Raw genomic sequence first — 20401 nt, forward strand, 5'->3', positions numbered from 1 at the left:
CACCTTGTGGTTGTTGATACTTCGCAGTAGCTAGTGGGATGAGGGTAGTCTGGCGAGTGACATCTATTAGTGTAGTAAGAACAACTGGGCTGGAGACATAAGGATCCTTTAAGGCTTTTATAGGTTGTTAAAATGGAGAGAAGAGAACTTGCGTACTACAAAAGGGTTCCTGCAGGGTTAGAAGGAGAAGGAGTTTGGGTAAAGTTCAAATCAATGAGAGTTTTTAAGGCAGGTGAAATGGGGGTGATGAGTGGAGCAAAGAAGTTGGTCTAGTTAGCAAAGTCGTTGGTCTGGTTGGTTTGGTTGGCAAGGGTTTCATTTTAAGATTGTGGAGCTATATTGCCCACGCTCACTGCACCAATCGTTGATACAGTAATAAAACAAGGAGGAGATATGAAAGAGAGTGTGTTAATTATTGTGAAGGTCAGTTCACCTAATTGGGGTGAAGAGTTAGAGGTTATAAAGAGTGAAAATGATAAGAGTGTGAAGGTTGAGGGCTAAATGTGAATTAACAGAATGTAAGTTTGGTACATTTGAGAGTCGATTCTTTCTTCCTTGCTCCTAGAGGTATTTATAGGTGAGGGTTCCGTGTAAGTTTGTGTTAATGTGTTGGACTTGCCATTAAATCATCATTATAGAACGTGTAGGGTGGATGACTTCGATGAGACAAGGATGTTTATAATGGGACAAATCTTGTCATTTATTCTGACTTAGTGGTATGGAGCAATTGAGTCCACATGGTATTTGGTAATTAACAACCTCACATTCCCAATAAAGATTCTGAGACTTGGACAACAGATGGTCTGCACCTATTCGGATGGTTATCCTGAAAGGGAAAACGCGTAGGTGACCTCCTGGTTAGCTTGTGGCAGACTTACTATTTGAGTGCCTTTCTAGCTCACCACGTGTCTTAACTCAAATTGGGGTATAACAGAGGAGTGCAAATGTTAGTGAATAATAGAGTGAGCTAATATGTATGCACAAGACTTGTGTAAAGGGGTTTCTATGATGTCACAAGGTCTTTCACAATGTACTTATCTTTTGGTTTTACCATTATTGGAGTATGACTTGGTTTTGAGAGTATGATGGTTTACGGAGTTCGACCCTGTTCTTTGGGGTTTCAATAAGCTCACCAGAAATTTTTTTCTAGGTAAAAATAAATATTAGTTGAAAGGGTTGCTCGCAAGTGCAATTTTTGTACTTATATGTAAGCAATTTAGCAACATCTTGACTATTCTTTGCAAGCTTTTACCCTATTAATGACTAAAATCTAAACTACAAACGAGTTGGATATTCATTTACTTAAGTTATCTAGTGAGCTTTCATACTTGGTGTTGAAATATCACGTTTTTTTAACTTCGATAAGGGTTTCAACCACTTAAAGATCAAGGCCATCAAATCCATATAAAATATGAGTCTCAAGTTGTAAAGCTCGGACCTTATAGGTATGCGATGGTGCAAAAAAAAAGAAAAGAAAAGAGATTAGAAGACTTGTGGAAGAAATGAACGAGGCTAGAATCGTTTAGGATAACACTAATATTATGTTTGGTTGGGCTATTATTTCTTGTCCATGTTTAAGTATATGAGTTATGAATAAATTATTTTAATTGGTAATACTTAGTCACTCTCATAACTTATTTTTCAGAAAGAGAATTTTTTTTGCTTGTTTTGAAGAGATCTTATTTTTACAAGAGTTTTACTTGTATTTCTAATTTCAAGTTTAAATATGTACCAACTATTCTTTATTTTATGCCTAACTATTATAATACATATGTAATAAATAAGTTTTTTTCTCATATTATTACAGTAGTAAACAAACGAGACATACATAAATCCTTTGCATCACGTTTGTTCTAGTGAAAATGAAACATGGGTATTGGAGAAAGCGTGTGGACTACTAAGAGCTTAACGAATTAATTAACACTTAGGTGTGTTTGGTTCATTGAGTTTTAGATTATGTCTCGTAATAAGAGTACGAATGGAATGTAAGATTATATTGTTTGGTTCATTTTGTTGAAATGTAAGATTTATATGTTTGGTTGATTTAAATATAATATTACGTAAAAACAAATTTTATTATATTGGGCTTATTATAACATTTTGACTTTACAAGTTGACTTCCTTTAATATTTATAGTCTCAATTTTTTCATAAAACTATAATAACTTAATAAATTTATTTTATTACAACCTTGATTTTATCATATCAATCCAATTAAACAACACTCAACTTTAAAATTACAACAACTAACCGATCTCTTTGCTTGTTTAAAATTACGACAAGTGACAGGTATCTTTACTTCACATTTCATTTTTATCAGAAATTTTTTCCCAATTAATAATCACTCATAAAAATAAACATCAATTAGAGACTAAAGTGAATTGAAATTAAATACGATAAGGTAATACTCTTTACCCTTAAAATATGTTAAATACAACCCATAAAAGTAATTATTCTTTATTAAAAAAATAATTATCCTAAAAGGCTTCACTCACCTCTTAATAATAAAACTAAAATTTTTTATTTAGAATCTTTAAAAATATTTAAAAAAACATATACCTAAGGAAGATTTAAAAGCTTGAGTTAATGTACAAACAACAAAAGAGGTCAAAGTTTGGTGGTGGTGGAAAGCTTAAACCTTTACACTTTCTAAAAGAGTTTATGAGAATTAGATACGGAATTTAGATATTCACATAAAATCAATGCAGTTTTCATCTTTGAAGTATAGAGTGGGTCTCCTCTCGTCACTATTCAATCTCCATAGATGGTATATCACTGCCAATAAATTTTAAAAACAAATTATTAGATATAGCCTTTTTCTTAAATTTTTGAAAACCCTAAATCAAAAGGTTTTAATGTTGTTGTTAAAAGATAAATATAAAAAGTTATAATTAATTTTAATTAGATCTAAATATATTTTTAAGTAGTTATTGGAAAGTAATATTTTGTTAATTAATGATATGGCATGTTATGGTATATTGATTGTGTATAGGACTCATACATCGAGAGTGCATCAATTATAATCTCTTAATGTAAATGATAATAAAATTTACTTTTAAGAACATAGTTATTTTTCCGGACGTAAGTTTAAATGTGCTGAAGTGCAAAAAACATATGTCATCAATATAATTATTTTTAAATTAAAAATATTATCAAACAATTTAACTTCAAATTATGATAACATCGCTAAATATTAAGAAATATTACATAAGATATTATTCTAACTATTGAATAGATGATGGTGGGTGGTAAGGAATAGGAATAAGGCGCAAATCTCTTTTTCTTCTAGAAGTAGCACCAAAGGTCTCGGTCATATCCAGATCCTCATTCTTCATACCATTAGGGAGCTTCCAATCAAAATGATAAAGTAATTGTGCAAGGGAAAGCTCAACCACAGCCAACCATATGACATGCCGGACATATCCTCCTTCCAAAGACCAAATGGAATAAACTCAAGTTGGTCCCTTATAGTCAATCGAACTATCTATGAATCTCTCTGGATAGAACCTCTCGGCTTCCTTCCAATAGTTGGAATCTCTTCCAATGGCCCATGCATTAACAATCACTTTGGTCTTGGCTGGTATCTCATATCCATTAATTTCACATCTCTCCCTACTTTCTTTGGAAGTAGCAAAGGTAAAGGAGGGTGTAACCTTAGAGTTTCCTTCATAACTAACTTCAAGTACTTCAATTCATGAAGGTCTTCTTCGTTGACATCCCCGTTCTATCATAGACTTGCCTCACCTCGGCTTGTGCTTTTCAAGGATTCTAGGATTTTTATCATTTCGACATTGCCCATTCTCTCGCGGCTTGAAGATGTCTCGCCCAAAGAATAAGCATGTCCTCGAAAAGTTCTCACGAGCTAAAACCAAAGAACATCTTTATGCACATAAATGAACACGCAAGATATGAATCTACTAACCAGGATAACAGCTTTGATATTGTCAGTTCTTAAGGGAAATTCAAGGCCTCCGTGATCCTGGAGATTCAGAAGAACATCAACGAGATCATCTGTTACGTAATCACTGTCCTCCGGATTTGCATTGCCAGCTCTATGTTCTTTCAATGATGGTTTCAAGCATCGCGTCCAAATCATGGTGCCACCTCTCAAGTTTGGCTCTCATCCCACTGATCATGGGAAGCAATTTGATGGAAGGAAACAGATCAGTAATACTAAAACCACTCGCAGCTTCCACCAGTTTCCTCGTAATTGAAATGAATGCATCATGTTGCTTGCATCTTGTGGCGAAAGCAGTCCTTAAAGTGATGTTATATGGTGAGTTGCATAACATTTCTCCAAGGTTGATTTCCAATCCTGTATTAGAATAGATGGATCGAATTAAACTTGATACCTGCTCTTCTCTGATTGATCGGAATGATTGTACACGTTTCATACTTAACAACTCCAATGTGCAAACTTTTCGAAGCTGCCTCCAATAGTCCCCATATGGTGCAAAACCAATATCAGAAAAATTATACGCTACGATTTCTGCACCAAGGAGATAAGGCCTGGTAGCAAAACTGATATGATGTGTTTTCATCACTTCTTTAGCAGCCTCAGGAGACGAAACAAAAATGTGTGATAATTCACCAAGCTGTAGGTGCATCAGGGAACCATGCCTTTTGGCTAATTCGGTCAAGCGGTGATGGGGGAGTGTTGGATCTAAGTGCAACACCAGCAAGCTTCAGTAGAATGCTTGTCGAGCAAGTCTTGTGACTTGCAGCAGAAACAAAGCAGAAGACTCAAACAAATTTTGAAGCAAAACTAAAATAAAGAGCATATGGATGAAAACTTCATTGATTTCATTCTTTTAAAACTAAATATGGCACAAAGCCAATACATAAACAAGCTTACAACTTGACAAAACAGTAGGTTAACCTAAACTTCACCTACTACCACTAACACACATAGTAACTTGTGTTAATTAACTTGAACAAATAGACAAAGCTGATTTATCAGCTCAATCAACATCAATTTTACATCAAACATAAATCTAACATAGTTCTAATACAACTAAGTTATATTACATTAACTTGAAACTACAAAATGAAGCATAAACAGCTTGCTGACTTGGTGAACCAACAGCTTCTGCATGTAGTGCCTTCGATAGTCTTGGTTACTGCATGCTGACCATTGCTTCAACACTCCTCCTTGGTTAGCATGCTGTAAATACCCATCTTACCTCTCAGATGTTGGAACTTTGAAACACTGAGTGGTTTTGTTAAAATATCAGCAATTTGCTCTTCAGAACTGCAATAAATCAGTTTAACAACATGAGCTTGCTCCATTTCTCGAACTGCATGAAGTTTGATGTTGAAGTGCTTGGTTCTTCCATGAAAGACAGGATTTTTTGCAATTGCAACAGCAGATTGGTTATCACACATTATTTCTGTTGCTTCCTTTTGCTCATGGTTGATATCTTTCAAAATTTTCCGAGCCATATGGCTTGATTGATCTTGCAGCAGTTACCACATATTCTACTTCGCAATGATCGAGCCACTACTCCTCGCTTCTTTGAGCTCCAAAGAAATCATAGCAGAGCCTAGGTTGAATGTATAACCTGTCGTGCTCTTCATGTCATCCAAAGAACCAGCCCAATCACTGTCACAATATCCAACCAGCTTCAAGTTCTCAGCCTTGGTAAATTTTATTCCATAGCACAAGGTTCCTTTGATGTATCTTAGAACCCTTTTGCAGCTCTAAAATGACTTTCATTTGAACAATGCATAAACCTTATAGTAGACTCACAAAGATACATTATGTCGTGTCTAGTGGCGCCAAATACAACAAACATCCAACTAGACTTGATAGGTTGTTTCACAAACCTTTTCATGCTTATCTTGGCTCGAGAGTTTTTCTCCAACAGCAACTGGTGTGTTGGTTGCTTTGCAATTCTCCATTGAGAATTTGTTGAGAACCTTCATAGCAAAAGTCTTTTGACTTAGCCAAATTCCATTCTCATCTTGAGTTACTTCCATGCCTAAGAAATAAGACATCAATCCCATGTCTGACATTTCAAAATGCTGTTGCATTTTGACTTTAAAGCTGCTTAGCATCTCTTGATCTCCTCCTGTCACCAGTAGGTCATCGACATATATTGAAACAATGAGCTGAGGTTCAGCACTAGTCATTTTAACATACAGAGTTGGCTCACTGAGACTTTTTTCAAATCCTTGACAGGTCAGATAGCCATCTATTCTGCTATACCAGGCCCTTGGAGCCTGTTTCAAGCCATACAAGGCTTTGTTGAGCTTGTACACCATTTCTTCCTTGCCAGACACCTCGAAGCCTTGAGGTTGCTCCACATAAATCTCTTCTTCAAGGTATCCATTGAGAAATGCTGACTTTACATCAAGCTGATGTATCAACCACTATTTTTGTGCTGCTAAGGCAACTAGCAGTCTGATGGTGTCTAGCCTGGACACTGGTGCAAAGGTTTCCAGGTAGTCTGATCCATACCTTTGACTGAAGCCTTTCACAACCAGTCTGGCCTTTAACTTGTTTAGGCTACCATCAGCATTGTTCTTAACTCGATAAACCCATTTGACACCAATTATCTTCCTGTTTGTTGGTCTTTCAATCAGACTCCAGGTCTGATTCTTTTCAATCATTCTGATTTCTTCAATCATTGCCTGCTTCCACTCCTCCTACCTCTCTGCTTCTTCAAAGAAACTTGGTTCAATAGTGGCCACTTGTGCTCTTTCATAAACATCAGCCAGTGATCGAGTGCCTCTGATTGGAACATCATCTACATCTATTTCAGGTGTGTTTTCATCATTTTCAGCTTGTTCCAGTGTTAGATCTTCAGCCACTGCCTCTGGTTCACCTTCTTCCAATTCCAAAGATCCTTTTCATTGAAAACAACATCCTCGCTAACCAAGATCTTGTTTGTAGCAGGTTCTAGGATTCTGTAGCCCTTTTAACCATGCTATAGCCGATCAGGATTCCTGTTTGAGCTCTTTTATCTAGCTTGCTTCTTTTCTCAGCTGGAACTTGAGTGTAGCACATACAACCAAAGGTTCTGAGATGAGCCAGTGATGGCTTAAACCCAAACCAGGCTTCAAATGGAGTCTTCTCAGCCAGAGCCTTGGTTTGGAGCCTGTTTTGAAGATAAACTGTTGTGTTAACAGCTTCAGCCCACAGAATTTTGGGCAAATTCTTCTCAAACAGAAGACATCTTGCCATATTCATCAAGCTTCTGTTTTTCCTTTCACTGACCCCATTCTGTTGGGGTGTATACACATTAGTCAGCTGGTGTTTGATACCTGCTTCTTCACAGTAGGTTTGGAACTGAGCTAAGGTGTACTCAGTTCCATTATCTGACCTCAGTGCTCTAAGTTTGCAACCAGACTCAGTTTCAACAGCATCTTTGTACTTCAGGAACACAGATGGAACTTCTGATTTCTGCTTTAGAAAATAGATCCAGCAGTATCTTGTAAAGTCATCAATAAATAGAATAAAGTACCTGCTTCCTTTGAGAGACTCAGTCTTCATTGGTCCACACACATCTGTATGCACAAGCTGCAGCTTCTCTGATGCTCTCCATGTTGTGCTTGGAGGAAATGGCAATCTTGCCAATTTTCCTTGCTGACATATCTCACAAAGCTCAACATTTTTCACTGAATCGATGAAATTTTCAGCAAGTCCTTCATTGACCATTCGGGCTATGGATTTAAAGTTTGCATGTCCAAGCCTCTGGTGCCAGAGTCTAGAGTCATCAGTGGAGGCTATGCAAGCTGAATGCAAGTCATTTGGCCAGTCTACTTCAAAACACTTATCAGTCATGGTGACTGTTATAAGGTTTGATCCACTTGGATAAAAAATTTGGCATTCTTTCTTCTTGAACACAACTGAGTAACCTTTCTCAAGTAGTTGAGTTATACTGAGAAGGTTCCTATCGATTTCAGGTACCAAAAGTACATTTGAAATGATTTTACTACCTGTAGAGGTATGAATCAGCACATCTCCTCTTCCTTCAGCATTAATAAACTGACCATTTCCAATTTTCACCTTGGTTTTGCAGGTTCTGTCCAAGGTTTTGAAGATAGTTGCATCTGGTGACATGTGGTTTGTGCACCCACTGTCTAGAAGCCAGCCCTTTGAACCCTTCTCCTGGTTTGATGCACATGACACAGCAAAAACATGTTCTTCTTGATCATTGCTTTCTTCAGCTACTCGAGCTTCTGCCTTTTGTTGCTGAAATTGATTCTGTTTTGGTTTGCTTCTGTTCTTGCAAACCTTTTCAACATGGCCCTTTTTCTTGCAGTTTTGGCATACTGCATTTGGTCTAAACCAGCATCTGTCTTCTGGATGACCAGCTCTTTTACAATGTCTACAGAGTTGGTCACTGCTCCTAGCAGCATCAGGCTTAGGCCTGTTTTTGTAGAACTTTTTGCCTTTATGAGCATTAGTGCTCGAGGCTTCTTTTGTTTTGGCTTGAAAAGCCCCTTCCTGGTGCTCCTCTTGTCTGCTGGCTCTTCTTTGCTCTTGTGCATACAAGGCATTGATTAGCTCAGTTAAAGAGATAGTTGTCAAGTCCCTTGAGTCTTCAAGGGATGAAATTTTGGCTTCATACCTCTCTGGTAGAGTGGACATGACTTTCTCAACTATTCTAGCTTCACTGAATTGCTCTCCAAGGAGCCTTATGCTGTTTACAACAGTCATAATCTGATTTGAGTACTGCTTAACTGTTTCTTCCTCTTTCATTTTGAGATTTTCGAAATCTCTTCTTAAGTTGAGCAGCTGTTGTTGCCTTGTTCTCTCAGTCCCCTGAAATTCTTCTTTCAGCTTGTCCCAAGCCTCCTTTGGTGTTTCACAGGCCATGATCCTCATAAAGATCACATCTGTCACACAATTCTGTATGCATGACATGGCCTTGTGCCTTTTTGTTCTTTCATCAGCGTGTTGCCTTATTTGAGTAACTGTTGGATTAGCTCGAAGAGGTGCTGGCTCAGCATCTGAGTTAACAACTTCCCATAGGTCGAATGCCTGTAGGTAAGTCCTCATCTTAACTGCCCAAATGTTGAAGCTCTCTCCATTGAAGACAGGTGGTGAAGCTGGTGAAAAACCTGATGATGCCATGGTTTTGATTCTGAACAACAACAGGTCCTCTAAGAATATGGCTCTAGATACCAATTGTTGGATCTAAGTGCAACAGCAGCAAGCTTCAGTAGAATGCTTATCGAGCAAGTCTTGTGACTTGCAGCAGAAACAAAGCAGAAGACTCAAACAAATTTTGAAGCAAAACTAAAATAGAGAGCATATGGATGAAAACTTCATTGATTTCATTCTTTTAAAACTGAATATGGCACAAAGCCAATACATAAACAAGCTTACAACTTGACAAAATAGTAGGTTAACCTAAACTTCACCTACTACCACTAACACACATAGTAACTTGTGTTAATTAACTTGAACAAATAGACAAAGCTGATTTATCAGCTCAATCAACATCAATTTTACTTCAAACATAAATCTAACATAGTTCTAATACAACTAAGTTACATTACATTAACTTGAAACTACAAAATGAAGCATAAACAACTTGCTGACTTGGTGAACCAGCAGCTTCTGCATGTAGTACCTTCGATAGTCTTGGTTGCTGCATGCTGACCATTGCTTCAACAGGGAGAGAGAACATTAAAAGGTGCAAGTGGCCTATTAGAGGTAGCTTCCATGGCGCAGGGGGTAGATTCTTAGGCGAGTCCTTTATTTTGGATCTTTTCCATAGCTTCAACACCATGAAAATGAAGACAAGGAAGGTGAAGCACAATGGGATCATCTTGAACTGGTTATCCATGGTAGAACTATACAAAATTGTTATTTATACACTTGCAGAATCTTGATACCTGCTTGTCTATAAAAGCTGACATTTTGTATGGATGCTTTAAATAAACATAATCTTCCTTACCAGCACATGAAAAAAATTAATTTCTTTTATGGCTATAATCTCGGAATATCGTATAAGAGGCATAACCATGGAGAATCCTTTTCTTTTATCAATATCTTCAGGTGTCTTCATTGATGCAACTTGGTTTAAATATTTATAGCAGAGATTTATAATGATACACCAGCTAAGATACTTGAACTCTTTTATGTTAAGCAAACTACCCAAAAGAGCAATTGAAACTGATATCCGGTAAAATACAGTTGTATTCCAATTAAATGGAAGATAGGTTTAAAAAGAAAAGGCATATCACATAGTAACAACCATTGAAGATAAATAGATAATACTCGACTTCTAAAATGAAAGAAAAACTCATTTTGGACTAAAGATATAAAAGTGAGGCATCTATATAATCTGCATATAAGGCAAACCATCTTAAAATTTCAAGCAGACTCATAGAAAAACATGCATGCAGCTCAAGCTTCAAGCATTATTATACTAACATTAACTGAATCTCACAACTTTTCAGTACCTGATATGTCAACATTGCGACACCAAAAAGACATTGAACTGATCAAAAGACTTCTGGTATTCGAAGGTATTTCAGGCTACACCTTTAGATTTCTGTTAGACAACCATTTCTTTCGAGTATGAATCCCAATCCATATTCTATGATGAACAAAGACGATCTTTAAAATCAAGCAGCAGAGTTTCCTGTCGTCTAACTAGATGATACACATCATCATTAAATTAATAAGGTATAATGTTAAATTTAACCCTTAATATTTACATCTTCTATCAATTTGGCCCTTATTCATTTTTAGCTAAATTTAATCATTAATATTTCGAAAAGAGTCAAATCCCTTTTTCTAGAAAATGAAAATACTGACTAAATATTTTTCTTTTAGCGGTGTTGGCATGACAACCAATAAGGCAACCCACATGTAGTTCGTATCGACATAACACAATTTGTTATATGTCATGTTAACAAATAATTTAAAAATTATAAAAAATTATTCAAAAAAAGTTCAACAGGTAAAAGAAGTTCATAAAAATTTTAAAAGAAACATGAAAGTACATTTAAATTATCATGCGAGGTGCAATGTTTAAAATTTTAACATTTTAGTCTCAGTATTTCTACTAAAAGTTAATTTAACTCTTTTAAAAGGTTGATGTCAAATTTAACTTGTTTTTAAAAGTGTTAAAAGTTAAATTTAGTTTAAAAATAAAATAAAAACTTAAAAGCTAAATTTAACATTATGCCGATTTAAAATTAAATAAAATTGATAATTTTAAAATTCAAAAGGATATGGACTTAGAATGACCCAATTAGAGTAAGTAGGCTAAATCTACTACCATGCACATATTAGAGTACTAGTAATTAAACTTAACTATATGGATTTAATTGCTCTTGAACCAAGATTAAAATTTAAAATTTGATGAATGTAAGAACTAAATTTACTAATATAAAAAATATAAAAACTAAAATTAATCAAATAAAAGTATAAAAATTAAATTCATAACTTTCACAAAATATAAATTTATCCCATTTTTTAACATGCTCCAATCACGTGTTGCAATTTAAGGAGGCATTTGAAAAGCTTATCTCTAGGACTTGCTGCACTGACACGCTATACGTCGCTTGTGAACTCAATTATTGGGAATATGAAAACAACCGTTGCCGTGCAAAATGAGACCTTACAAATATATAAACTTATAAGTTTTAATAACTCTCAATTTTAGAGTTTAGGGGTAGGTTATGCTATCAATTACATTTCCAATTGTAACTTAAAATAAAAGTTGATTGGATAATATAATTTTTCTTGTTTAATTGATATTTGATGTTTGAAGACTTTTAATTACTTATTAGAAAAGATTTTACATGTAAGAATTAAGTTAAATAAATATTGGATTCAATCTTTTAATATAATTGGAGTTCCTTAAAAATTTTCATCTTTAAGGAGTTTGACAACTAGATCTTTGTCAAATATACACTTTATTGAAAAAAATTTAAAATTGGTATTTAGTAGAATTAGATATCGATATTGATTATACTTTAACAAGCATATTTTTATGGAAACATATTCTAGAGGGCTTGTTTAGATTATGAGAACTACATAGAGCACTTCATTTTGCTCATTTAGGAATAGTTTTTTCGTGCAAAAATTGTAAGTAAATTTAATTGAGTTCATCACTCCATTTACATCAAAGCTTTCAAGGAAATTTCTTAGAGTGAGAGTAATCTACGTTGTAGTATATATGTGAGGTTGCAATTTAGTGAGTGAATTGAACATAAAAGACACATTGTACTTGATTATATAAAATGCTACTCTTTGGGCAATGCCTCGTAGACGTAAGAAGTTTTCAAACTGCGTAAACAAATTTAAGCTCATATTTCGGGCCACATCGGGTTTGAGCTTGTAACGCCTCAAAAATCCCTTATATTTATTTTTGTATATTTGTGACACAAATATATGTCTGCTTTGGTGGTTATGTGTTCTGGGAGTGTTTAAGAAGTTTTGGGTTCAAGTCTTGACTTGGGCAAAATTTTTTGTTTTAAATGAATAAAACCCTATCTCTAGATAGCGGGTTTTTAATTAATTGTTTGTAGAAACATGTCAAAAATGGGCTTACTATCTGGTGGCTAAGTGGTGGATTGGTGTCCTGAAGGTCAGGAGTTTGAGGCTCTGCCTGAACAAAGGGTTTAATTTTTATTGCTTGGCCGTAGAGGTGTTGTAGTTTGACCGAAATTTGAGTGTTTGAGGAATGTGGGGATGTGTGGCCAATTTTTAGGAGGTTAGTGAGGGGGGATTTCGGTTATTAAGGGGTTTGGATAGTGGGTGGTTGGAGAATGTGGTGAGAGGTTGTGTTGAATGGGTTTTCTTTTTTAAAATTTCAGCACCCTCTCCTCAAGATTTCCCAAGTTGTTGACGGCAGATCCTTTCCCCTCCTAGACGAAATTTCTCCTAAGTGTTCCCTTTCTTTTCTTCTCTTTTTGCAAATTCAGTTTTTGTTTTGTTTTTCCTCTCAAATCCCTATCGGTCATTCCTAGTTCTTTGAACTGATTTCAGTAATTGTTCTTTTTCTCTTTTCTCTACTGATTGTGTTTCCTCTTATCTCCCCCTTTGTTGCTGCCGAAATTTCATTGATTTTTACTAAGTTTTGAGTGTTTATTCCTCCTTCTTTGCCGACCATTTGTTTGTCTTTCATCTATTCGTATTGGGCAGTGAGAAAACGTTCACCACTTTACTCTTCCCTTGGCTGAATCTTCTTTATCCTTCCACCCTTTTATTTCTCCTTGTCTTGCTGATTCTTTTCTTCCTTGTGCAGCCGACTGTGTTCCTACCTTTGTTCTCTAGTGAGCATTCTTTATCTTCTGTTAAGTTCTTGCTCTTGGAAGTTGGTTTTCTTATCGTTATTGATGGTAAGGGTAAATAGTATAGAGTTAGCTTTTTGCTTATTGGATCAATGCTTACCTGTTTTTGGTTGGTGCTTAGGAACTGATTCGAGGGGTGGAAGATCATTAATTGGCGTTAAGTGGGCAAATCCTCCTTCTTTACTCGTTTAAAGGTAACGTTGTTGCCAGTTAACGCTCGGTCAACCCGTATGTTTTTGATTGAGTAAGAGTACAAGTGATTAATTGATGATTGTTTGGTCAAATGTAGGTTTCAAAGGCTCGGGATTTTTCCTTCTCAGCGAATAGAAACCAGGTGTGTAATCACATCACTGTAAACGCTAGCCGACGAAAAGCCGAAAAATAGGACTGACGATGCCACACGAGCGTGGGACCGCTTGTGTGGCAGGCCGTGTGATCGAACGTGGGCGTGTGATCGACGAGGCTGGACATGTACAATTCATGGGTCAGACACGGGCGCGTGAGCCTCACACGGGTGAATGACACAGGCGTGTGGGAATATTAGGCCAAGCCGTGAATCCACACGGCCAAGGCCATTTTGGGCCATGTGGGCCACACGAGTGTGTGGGCCCATATGGGCATGCAATGTAGGCCGTGGGCCCATTTTCACTATTTGACTGCTAATGTTGCACTGGTCGCCCAAGTTGACTGTGGACCTACTGTAGGGTCGGTAAGCTTACCTAGACCCCTAATTGAATGAAATGACCGAAAGACTGTTATATGCCTATATGAGATAGATATGTGTGTCTGTATGTTGAGCATGCTATTCACACTGCACTGATTATACATGGTACCATGACATGTTTGTATGATGCATTGTATTGGGTTGGGGATTGATATTGATTGGAGGAAGTGTACTGAAAGGCTTCAAGCCTAACTTACTGCAGCTCAGCTGGAACTACTGTCTAGTGCCGTATTCGGTACTATTTGGAGTGTAGGGATGGGTGGGTGGATTATACCCTTACATGGAGTGTAAGGTTGGACGGAGATGAAGTGTAGAGGTTGGTTGAGTAGAATTTTATAACTACATAACTGTCACTGTTGCTGTATTGTGTTGGGCTAAGGCTCTAATGCTTACTATTACTGAAATGGGCTAAAGCCTAAATGATACTAATACTGATATTTAAAAGGGTTTAGGCCCAAACTGAGATTATCTGTTATTATTTGTTTGTTTGAATGGGGATTACACACTGAGTTTATGTAAACTGACCCCTTCTGTTTAATCTGTACAGGTAATCCTCAGACATAGGTGGATCAGTGAGGCGGAAGACTCAGCGGTGGCCACACGACTCCTTTTTGATATTTGATACTTATTTACGATTTTAAGTTTTATTTCGGGGTAGTTTTCTATAATAATGGCCTTTATGGATTTTTACCTAAAATTCGAATTTCATACTGTTTTCTGTTTATATCTACTAGAAGTAGGTAAAACTCATGTTTTCAAAAGAGATGAATGTTTTATCAAAATACCATGCACACGCAAACTATTTTAAAAGCTTCAGCAAAGTATAACATTTTGGAAATGAATCACGATTTGAGAATTAATGAAAGATAATGATAAACTCTAAAAGGAAAATGGTTTTAGCAATATATAGTTTTCAAACGCACTTCCATGCGACATCGCCAGATTCGACCATAACGTTCAGGCCGGGTTTGGGGTGTTATAGAGCTAGTATAAAGTGTATTAATAACATATTTAGATTCGACATAACCCATGAATACCTCTAGTTGAGAGGTGAGGGATTTATTTTCATGATTGAGTTCATTTTTATATATATTTCATCTATAATCTATAATATATATACACAAGCACGACTTTGGAAAAACTTTTGAATTAATAAGAATACCCTTTTATTTTTCACTATATTACTAAATTCACAATTAAAAATAATTATGATATTTAATTTAGAATTATTAATTTAAAAAAAGTTAGAAATAAAAGGGAGTCAATGCATTGTTTGTTGCATTATAAGCTAAACTAGTAGAAGAAAATAGAGAAGACCTACTCACGAAAATGATGTCATGGGTTCTCATCACTTCTGCAACAGTTTGTAGGCAATAAACTACGATGTTTGGAAGTTCTCCAAGATGAAGATGCATTAATGAGCCATATATCTATTGATGTATTTTGAGTTTGATATTGGAAATCAGATATATGTTTTGTGTGCCAGTTGCTTTAAGCCTTTAGTAGTATCTAGTAGTTGTTTTAAGTTTAGTTTTTCCACTGTAAGTTTCTTTTACTTTATTTTTTTTACTCTAGTGTTAGGAGTTGTAAAACCTTTTTTTAATTAAAAGAACATGTGTGTATGAAGGTGAATAGACAACCTTCTCTATTATTCTCAAAAAATTTATTTTTCTTCTCTCTTATTCTCTTCCTCTATTTGTAACAAAAACTACACCAATAGTGGTATTCAAAGCTTCTTCTTGAGGGCTGTGAGGTTTTACATATATTTTTGAGTGATTTTAATGGCCTTTTCTAATACTCTTTCAACATCTGTTCCTATTTTCACAAGAACTCATTATCATGTTTGGGCTGTCAAGATGAAAGTTTATTTGAGATTTATTAGCTTCTGGAAGCTTGTAGAAACTTATGAAGATCCATCAGCATCGAAACAAAATCCCACTATTGCTCAACTCAAAGCTTACGATGAACAAATCTTGAAAAGGATAAAGCTTTAACATGTATTCACTCCGGTCGAGAGATCACATTTTCACAAGCATTACGGATCTTGGAACACCAAAGGCTATTTGGGATAAACTCGGACTTTATGGTGAAGATCTATCCGATGAAAAGGTGGTTGAAAAGGCATTATCAATGTTCCTTAAAGATTTGAAGCCAAAATTTTAGCTATTGGGGAATCTTGTGACATGATGAGTCTAACTATTATTGATCTTGTTAGCAAGCTAGAAGCGTGAGAACAAAGGGTTTCTATGCAAGCCCATAAGGCAAGTGAAAGTGCTTTTATTGTCGCTTACAAAAGTAAAGTTCAACAACTTCGAGAATAAATTTGAAAGCTCAAGCAAGGGTAAAGTTGTTGGTTCTTCCACTAGTGGTCAGAATGGAAAATTTCCACCATGTCCTATTTGTAAGAGGACAAATCATGCTAAAAAGGATTGACAATTCAAGGAAAAAGACAAGTCCAAATTTCAGTGTATTTTTTGCCAAAAGTCTGGACATACTGAAAATTTTTGTTGGGTCAAGAAGAAGCAAGCAAAAAAACATGTCCTATTTGTAAGAGGACAAATCATGCTGAAAAGGATTGCCGATTCAAGGAAAAAGACAAGTCCAAATTTCAGTGTATTTTTTTGCCAAAAGTCTGGACATACTGACAATTTTAGTTGGGTCAAGAAGAAGCAAGCAAAAAACCAAGATCAATAGCAAGCAAATGCAACTGAAGAGAACCAAGAGCAAGGTGAGCATCTATTTATGGTTTCTCATGTTGTTAAACCATCTCATAACTCTATTTAGCTTGTGGATAGTAGGTCTACCAATCATATGACACTTGTGGCTGTTTACTTTAACTCACATGATAAGTCCTTTAAGATAAATGTGAAGTTGGGAAACGGTGTTACGGTTTAGGTTCAAGGAAAAGGTTCAATTTCTGTGAACACTCTAGAAGGTAAAATGACAATCGTTCTTTTTATTCCTAATTTAAACCAAAGTCTTTTGAGCATTCCTCATATGATTAAAAAAATGGTTTTGGTGTTTAGTTTAAGGGTAATGTCTGCAACATATTTGATGTTTATAGTTCTAAATTTGTTGATTTGAAGATGAAAACAATAGTTTTTATTTGAAGCTTGATGTTGATTGTGAACATGTGTGCTTTGCTAAGGATGATGTCAATCCTCTTTGGCATAAAAGGATGGGGCATTTTAATCTTAGAACCTTGAAGTATATGCAGTCAAATCATTTTATAACATATTTTCCTGAATCAATGTTTGTGATGATAAATGTGATAGTTATCAACTTGGGAAGTCACATATCTGTCATTTTCTCATGATGGTGTAAAGAGAGCAACTATGAAATTAGAGTTAGTTCACTCGATTTGTGTGGTCCAATGCAAACTTCTTCTATGAATGGTAGCAAATCTTTTGTATTGTTTATAGATGATCTGACAAGGATGTGTTAGGTGTATTTATTGAAGTCCAAGATGAATGTATTGTCAATATTTAAAGAATTCAAGAAACTCGATTAAAATCGCAGTGATTGTAAGTTGAAGGTCTTAAGAACAAATAATGGTGGAGAGTATGTGTCCAAAGAGTTCAATTATTTTTGTAGAAACTCTAGGATTCATCATCAGATCACTACTTCTTACACTCCTTAACAAATTGGAGTTTGTGAAAGGAGAAATAAAATTGTTTTGGAGATGTCAAGATGTATGGTTTTTGAAAAACATCTTCTAAATTTGTTCTGGGCAAAAGTTGTATCAACAACTGTATACTTGTTGAACAGGTTAGAAACTAAGGTTGTAGATGGGAAAACTCCTCTTAAAGCCTGGTCTGGGTCTAAGCCTTCTGAGAAACACCTTAGAGTGTTTGGTTCTATTTGTTTTAGCCATATAATGAAAGGGCTTGGAAAAGAATCTTTGTTGGTTATTCTTCTCAATCCAAGGGGTATAGAGTCTTTAATCTAAAAAGTAAGAAAGTTGTGGTGAGTAGAGATGTCATCTTTGATAAAGATTCTTACTGAATGGGAGAAGAATGATGTGTAGAAGCATGATTGTGGGTTAATGCCTGAAGAGGCTATTATAACTGATTATGATAAACATGGTGTGACTAGTAATGAATTTGGTGTAGCTGATACAACTGATGTTGAGGTTATCAAAACTAAATCCTTAGTAAATGTGTATGAGAGGTGCAATTTTGTCTTTGATGAACCAACCAACTTAATTGAAGTTGTAAAGGTACCTGAATGGATTGATGAAATGAAGGCAGAAATTTCTGCAATTGAGAAAAATGACACTTGGTTATTGACTGATCTACCTAGCGGTGAACATGTTATAAGTGAGAAGTGGGTGTATAGGACTAAGTTTAATCTTGATGGCATTATGTTTAAGCATAAGGCTAGGTTAGTCATAAAGGGGTATGCATGATAGGTGGAGTTGACTACGGTGACACTTTTGCACCAGTTGCTAGACACGATACCATCAAATAACTTTTTGCTATTTCAGGTAAATTGGGCTGGAATGTGTTACATTTGGATGTAAAATCAACTTTCCTGAATGGAGAGCATGAAGAACATATATGTTTGTTAACCTAAAGGTTTTGTGGTTGTTGGAATGAACATCAAGTGTACAAGCATAAGAAGACTCTTTATGGCCTAAAACAGGCACCAAAGGGCTGGTACTGCAAAATTGATTCTTATTTGCAGAAGTTGGGTTTTGAGAGGAGCATTAATGAAGCTACTTTGTATATTAAAAAGGTATAGATGCTGATTTGATTGTTATTTCTCTTTATTTTGATGATTTTTTGGTGATGAGAAGTGATAAATGCCAAAAGCAACATGTTTTAGCCTCATTCTTAATGCAATTTTGGATGATTATTCAATTTAAAATGGTGAATTTTGTGCTTTTAATCATTTAAATTCATGTTTCTATACTTAGGAGGAATTTGGAAGAAAAATTAGCGAAAACCGAAAATTAGAGCAAGTTTCAGAGCCACACAAGTGGGACCTCCCACACGAAATGGGCACATAGTCATGTACATTTCGTGAATCGCATTCCAAACATGCGAAAAACGTAATTTTTAGGTTTTTCCAGCATTTTAAGACCTATATATACCAAATATAAGAAGAGGGGAGTAAGCCGTCAAAGGATATTGAAGAAAACAACTTAGAAAACACCATTGAAGTCGACTCTAAAGTAGATTTCCATCAAGATTGAAGATCTCCTTAATCACAACATTCCAATCACACTTACCATAAACTTGCACATAAACATCATATCTCATTCACATATATTATATAAGTTGACTATTTGCACTTAAGATCATATTTTAACATTTTACATATCAAAACAATAGTAATGGCATATAAGCCTATTACATGCCATATAATCCAAAATGAACGGTCTAAAACCGCCAAAATGAGTGGATAGTGTGACTTGAATGCCGGTCCGATCGTCCAACCTTCAAAGTATCTACAAGAACAAAAAATAACACAAGTAAGCTCATTGAAGCTTAGTAAGTTCGACATACTAAAATGATAAATCTTAATGAAGTACAACAAATCAAATAATAATACAACCATATGTGCTCCTTATCATCCACAATCTTAACGGTGAATTGTAAAATTCAATTCAAAACTCAAATACATGACAAAACCATCAAAAATCACTAAACAAGTTAACTTACCGAGATTTACAATCTGATGAATGACTTACGGATAAGAGTATATCGATATTCCAACTAAAACACACCAGATGATCATAAGAGCTAATCCATCCGAAACACACCAGATGCTCATAAGAGCCAGTCCACCTGATAACATACCAATGGCTCCAAAGAGCTAGTCCAACCGAAACACACCAAAACATAGAGTATAACACGAAAGTTCGCAACAAATTTTGACTCTCGGTCTACTCAAGAAACATATATATATCACTCCAAAACAATCTCCATTCCAATACCCTATAACACCATTTCTCGATTGTACTCTATTCCGCGTTCAATCCAATCCAAGTAGAGAATTTCAATAATTTTTTCTTAAATAACTTTACATCATTTATAATCAAATATATATCTTTCATATCATATTATATCATCAAAATTTCATATAGATGTTAAATTCTACATTGTACTAACTTAATCTGAATTCAAAAACTACACCAATAGTGGTATTCAAAGCTTCTTCTTGAGGGTGTGAGGTTTTACATATATTTTGAGTGATTTTAATGGCCTTTTCTAATACTCTTTCAACATCTGTTCCTATTTTCACAAGAACTCATTATCATGTTTGGGCTGTCAAGATGAAAGTTTATTTGAGATTTATTAGCTTCTGGAAGCTTGTAGAAACTTATGAAGATCCATCAGCATCGAAACAAAATCCCACTATTGCTCAACTCAAAGCTTACGATGAACAAATCTTGAAAAAGGATAAAGCT

General features: G+C 35.4%; 1 pseudogene; it reads right to left on the bottom strand.

Annotated features, from left to right (window-relative positions):
• Positions 1-3223: 3223 nt before the first annotated feature.
• On the bottom strand, positions 3224-9798 carry LOC105781561 (cytochrome P450 71D9-like; annotated as a pseudogene).
• Positions 9799-20401: the final 10603 nt, after the last annotated feature.

This window comes from Gossypium raimondii, chromosome 1 (genome assembly GCF_025698545.1).
Source record: "Gossypium raimondii isolate GPD5lz chromosome 1, ASM2569854v1, whole genome shotgun sequence".
NCBI lineage: Eukaryota > Viridiplantae > Streptophyta > Magnoliopsida > Malvales > Malvaceae > Gossypium > Gossypium raimondii.